This window comes from Meriones unguiculatus, chromosome 15 (assembly GCF_030254825.1).
Source record: "Meriones unguiculatus strain TT.TT164.6M chromosome 15, Bangor_MerUng_6.1, whole genome shotgun sequence".
In the NCBI taxonomy this organism is placed as follows: Eukaryota; Metazoa; Chordata; class Mammalia; order Rodentia; family Muridae; genus Meriones; species Meriones unguiculatus.
In genome coordinates, this window is record NC_083362.1 from 15,140,563 (window position 1) to 15,147,103 (window position 6,541).

Here is a 6,541-nt window from a genome sequence, read left to right on the forward strand (position 1 = left end):
GAGAAACTCTGTCTCTAAATAAATAAATAAATAAATAAGTAAAAAAGGAAGCAGTAAGCACTTGTAATTCACTTACCAGGCCATTCTCATCCTGACCAATTAATTACTAGTTATAAGACTACTTTCAACTGCAGACTAAAACTGTCACTGCCATGAAATCAGAGCAAAGTTGAATTGGTTGGGCCTTACTTTAGGCTTTCTCTGCTTCTCACTGTTTGCCTCTCACTCACACTATAACATAAATCTACCTCACAGACTACATAATTCAACATGGCAAAACCAACACACACTGTAAATGGACTTAAAGTAGCAGTGTTACTGTTAACTCTTCTAGACACAACAACTAAAAGCCACGGGTGTGGTGGCGGCAAATGCCCTTGATACAAGCAGAGACAGGTGGATCTCTTGAGTTTAAGGCCAGCCTGCTGTACAGAGAGAGTTCAATAACAGCCAAGGCTACACAGAAAACTCTGTCTTGAAAAAAACAATACATTATACACACACACACACACACACACACACACGCACACGTGCGCGCGCGTGCGCGCACAGATATGAGACCAGCCTTTCCTCTTTTTTTTTTTTAAGACAGGATTTCTTTGTGTAGCCTTGGCTGTTCTCAAACTAGCTCTGTAGATCATGCTGGTCTTAAACTCAGAAACCAGAGATCTGCCTGTTGCTGCCTCCTCACCAGCCTTTTTTATACAGTGAGTTCCAGGTCAGCCAGGGCCACAGAGTGAGACTTTGTCTTAAAAACTCAGAAACAAATAAACAGTAACATTTCAAAATTAGTTAGTGTTCTCTGTCCTTTGGGGAGACCAAACCCCACAGTCCCTGTCAGAGTCACCAAAAAAGTCTACAATACAACTTCAAAGTAACTATAGACTCCTGCTAGTGGAGGCATAGGCAAGAGGTTCTTAAGTTCAAGATCTGGCTACATTCTTATGCCATTTAAAGCCAGCCTGGGTTGGAGACTATGCCCCCAAAAATAAAAGAATAAGATGCTGGAGTGATAACTCAGAGGTTAAGAACACTAGAGGACCTGGGTTCAATGCTCAGTACCCACATGGCAGCTCACAATTGTCTGTAACTCCAGAAGCAGAGGACTCAAGGCCCTCTTCTGACCTCTGTGGGTACTAGGTACACACATGGTGTACAGACAAAACACTAATACACCCAAAATAAAGTAATTATTGAAAAATAAAAAATAAGTCAGGTGTGGTAGTGCATGGCCGTAACCCAGTACTCAGGAGACAAAGGAAGGGAGATAGATCTATCTCTGTGTGTCCAAGCCCCATCTAGTCTACACAGCGAGTTCCAAGCCAACAGGGCTACAGAGTAAGACCCTGTCTTCACTAATAATAGTAATGATAATAATATAAACTATAAAATAACCATTCTACTTATCTTCCATATGTATTCCATAAAAGCCATCTGTTGTCAACTATAGAATGCTTGCAATTATGCTCCATCAGTCAGTTAGTATTTCATAATATTCAAGCGGAAAAGCTGTTCCTTCAAATGCTCGAAGGATTCTATTTTCTGTAACATGAGAATATACAAAAGCTATAGCTTAAAAAAAAAAAAAAAGCTAGAGGTAGAGCACAAGCCTTTAATCCCAGCACTTGGGAGGCAGAGGCAGGCAGATCCTTGACTAGGCCAGCCTGCTGTGCAGATCCAGTTCTAGCCAGAGCTACACAGAGAAACTCTGTCAAAAAAACAAAGAAGAAAGGAAAAGAAGAAAGGTATCCGTAGCAACTCAGTGTAGTGGCTCACTCCTGTAATTTCAGGACTGGCAGGCAGAAATACTGCCCTAAGTTTGAGCCCGCCTCAGCTACATAGTAAGTACACTTTATCCTAAACTACAGGGCAACAAACCAACAACAACCAGAGTCATCAGCCTGATAACTAGAAGTGGAGTGACACAGTTCTCAATTTCTCCTGAGGCTTTTAAATGATTCTTAAAAAAAATAAATAAATAAATAAAGACTTGTAAGATAAAAGATGTGGAAATCTATAATGTTACCATGTGAAGAACGCATAAAGGACTGCTAACCTATTTCATATTATAGTTTACTGTAACAGTAGCACAAGTTAACTCTGTAATATAAAAACTCTAACATACATGTTAGAATATTATTTGCTTAAATTCGTATAACTCTTTAAAGTTTGAATTCCTAAAAGTTTGAATAAGGAGGAACAAAGAGAAAAATGTCCAAAAGATTTGAAGGGTTAATTTTGAAAATATAAATATAATTTCCTCCTATATTAGCTAATATCCAAATTCATACAGCTAGAGTCAAATTCCTTCCACAACAACACAGACTAAAGCCTTAAAGGCAGTGAGGGCCAGGGGATGAGCTGCTGGGAGGGGCCCTTGCTGCCAGGCCTGAGGACCTGATGAGACCCCTGGGGTCTAGGCAGACTGACTCCAGGAGTTGTTCTCTGACCACCACACGGGGACACGGAGAAAATACAAATAACTCTCTTTAAAAGTACAATGAAAGTGGCACTGTAATTTTATCACAAATGTAGTTGACGTAACTCCCTGTGCAAGTGTGCATTTGCTTTGAATAGCAAGCTGTAGAGCAAGAGCACAAGCACAAGAAAGAAGAGCCACAAAGAGCTTCTTTCTCCTGAGGACTAGAGGAGGGGGATGGGGAAAAGGAGGGAGGGAGGAGACAGGAGGGGCTACAATCAGGATGTAAAGTGAATAAACTACAAAAAGAATTTTAAGTTTCTTCATGACAACAGAATGAGTACGCCTATACGCCACCAAGCAACCTTCTGTTTACCTTTCATAACATGAAGACAAACAGAAACTTAGTAAAAAGCTATTTTTTCCCTATTCACCTGAAGCTTAAACAGCATATTCTTTCATGTGTGATGTGTTTTATGAATCCTGGAAGATGGGGATAATTTCTGAAGATTGGATAACCTCCACTGATGATCACCTCAGCTATTAAAAACACTTCTTTTGGGGCTGGAGACATGGCTCAGAGGTTAAGAGCAGTGGCTGGCTGTTCTACCAAAGGTCTTGAGTTCAATTCCCAGCAACCACATGGTGGCTCATAACCATCTATAATGAGATCCTGTGCCCTCTTCTGGCATGTAGGTGTACATGCAGGCAGAATAATCTATACATAATAAATAAATAAACCTTTAAAAAAAAAAACTTCTTTCTTTTCTGTTCTTTTAGGTTTGTTCACACTTCCCGTTCATAAGTAAATTTCAAAGCAGGCTAAGCTAACTCCCAGTAAGTTTAACCTAGATTTATCCATGAGGTTAGCTGACAACTCTTTTTTGCTTCACATAGTTGTGACTCCAAAGAAATCAGATGCAAACTTTATAAACTACAAACCACTGCAATTTTTTTTTGGGTGGGGGGTTGTGGGAGGAGGCAGTAGCTCACTGTGCAGCCTTGGCTAGCCTGGAGCTCACTAGTAAACTGCCTGTGTCTGCCTCCCAGCAAACCGCTGTAACTTTTAAGGTATATTCTCTCTTTTAAATCTTGAGTTAATCCCCCTTCCTCTTGCCTTCTTGCTCTCTGGCTCTTCCCCTCTCTCTGTCCGGGTGCCCCCTCCCCCTACTATGTTTCTCTCTCTCTCTCTTCTTCCCCCCCCTCTCTCTCTCCCCATCTCCATCCAATAAACCTCACTGGATTAAAAAAAAAAATCTTGAGTTAATACAGCTATTTTAGGCAGAAAAGAAACCAACCACACAGTTTTTGTTCTCTGTTAGAAGGTAGAAGCCAGTCATAGTGCAATCCTGTTTTCCATATCACCACAAGTTCAAGGAGCCTCTGTCAACAGCAAGTTCCAGGTCAGCCTGAACTACACACTGGGGTCCTATCTCAAAAGTCCAAAAAATACGATAAAATGAAAGAAAATACAATGAAGATGGGAGGCAGAATGCAGGCCAATTCCTACACAGGGCAAATAATCTGAAAAGCTATGGCATACACTTATTTCACTATTCCAATCGTAGCCCAAATACATACTGATAAGCAGAAATGCAAACTGCCACATATTTTTAACCAACTTCAGTACAATAAACAACTGTTAGGGGCCATGGAAAAACCACAAGGTGTGTCTTCGTACAGAGGTGCACTGTCACGGGTGTTGTGACCCCGCCGTATGTGGATGCTGGGAACTAAGTTCAGGTCCTCTGGACAAACTGGAAGTGCTCTTAACCCCTATGCTACCTCTCCAGCAGCCACCAACAAAACAACTTTTACAGTCTAAGAATTTTTAAAAACAAATGACTTCTACACTACAATCTGCCTTATAATTTCCCTTGTGTATGTAATTTCTGTGTTTCAATTTCACTTTCTAGGGACTGAAGTTAATTTCTTAGTTTGGCAGGCTTCTTGAAGTCCTGAGATCAAAAAACCCACTTGTGGATGCTACTTGCTACCCAGCACAAATTCAAATTTCCCACAGCTCAGGCGCTCCCCGAGTTCAGTGTGCTTTTTCCCTTTACCACTGTGGTTTGTGATAGACTGCATCTCTCTTCTGAGATTTATTTTTGGAGGGCATACACAGGCAACAGGACATACAGGGAGGTCAGAGGACAATTTTATAGAGTCAGCGATCTCCTTCCACCACCTGGTGCTTGGTGGCCTGCCCTCATCTTGGGCTGGAGATGTGGCTCACAGGCACAGTGCTTGACTGGTATGTCTGGTCAGGATGCTTACAATGATAGAAAGGACTAGTCTCACTAAACATTCTCTTTTCAGACTGAATAATGTTTTGTCCTCTGCAGACACCTTGCACTCCTGTACAAGCCCATGCAAACACACAATTAAAAATAATCCTTTAGGGTTGAAGAGACGGCTCAGCAGTTAAGGCACTGATTGCTCTCCAGAAAACCCAGGTTCAATTCCCAGCACACACATGGCAGCTCAAACCAGTTTGTAATTCCAGTTCGGGGGCTGTTGACACCCTCAGACAGACACAAAAGTACACAAGACATCAAGGAGCATAAACTAAAAATAAATTATATATATATTTAAATAAACCTTTAAAAAGGAGGGGATGAAATGGGGGCTGGAGATGTAACTCAGATGAGGGCTTGCCAAAATAAAATGAAAAAAAATAATAAAATAAAATAAAAAGATACTGTACACAAGAGGGTTCTTTCAAGTTCAAGGACACTCTGAAATACATGACAAATTTGAAGCCAGCCTGGCAAAGATCTTGTTTCAAAAAAAAAAAAATTAAGAAAAATTAACTAATCACCTAAAGAAAAACCTCATACTTAAAAAAAAAAAAAAATCCTTTTCAGATATCCCAACAGACTACCATTTCTCTAACCAACTTCAGAAACTATCACTTTCCCAAAAACCTCTATTGAGTTAGAAATAATTCCATTAGGAATGGAATTATTTTTTCAAAGGGTCTGATGTATCTCAGGCTAGCCTAGAAGGCACTACACAGCTTATACCTACATACACCTTTTTTTGTGGGTGGTGGTAATGGTGGTGGGTGTGTCTGTTTATACAGATGAACACAAATGCATGTGTGTAATGCTTGTATGGCCACCGGTCAACATCATCTTCCATTGCTTTCGATCTTATTTTCTGAGGCAGGATCTTTCACTGAACCTGGAGCCTGCCAATCTGGCTAGACTGGCTGGCCAGCAAGCCCCAGGTACGCTCCTTGGCTCTGTTTCCCCAGTGCCAGAATTTACAGGAGTGTGCCACAGCTCCTAGGGTTTACCCAGTTGCTGGGCATCCAAACTAAGGTCCTCATGCTTAGGTTTTCATGACCGTCATCTCTCTAACCCAACCTTGAGCAGATTCTCCTACTTCTGCTTCCTGAGTACTGGGTTTACAGACACTATGGCTGTGTGCTATCAAGCCTGGTTCATGCAATGCTGGGGATGAAATACAGGACTTCCTACACGATAGGCTTGCCAACCAAGCTACGTCTCCAACAACATTGTAATCTTGACAAAAAGCATCCTCTTTCCCAATTTACTCCAACTGTCTCCATATAAAGTTCAACCATTATTTTTTCCTGGAGAAACAACACCAAGACTGCAAAATATTTTCAGCAACTGAGCCTTTTCACTACTGTTGTTCTCTTAACTCCTCCTCAAATACACTTCATAGGATACATACCCAGAGATCACCACTGTTTCATCTCTCCTTAGTCCATAAACTGTTAACAACTTTAAAACACAAACCGTAAGAAACTGACAAAGGCTTCCAAATATTTAGAAAATATTCCATCCACAAATACACTTAACCCTCTGGTTTCCCTTCCAGAAAACTTTGCCAGTCTTTAAAAAAAAAAAAAAAAAAAAAAAAAACAACTTAGTTTGTCTAGGAGAGCATTAGAAATTCAATTAGTGCTTCTTTCTACCTTAAGTACTTCTATCTTCAGTAAGTACTAAAACCTTTCTCTCTGCAGCTACAGACTCAGGAACAAGCATTGTTGCATACTTACATAGTTTTTGCTTTTAATCCGAATGAAAGCCCTCTCAAAGTGTAAAAGTGTGAACCACCACCAGGCCCAAGGAGAGAACCACTAAGAAG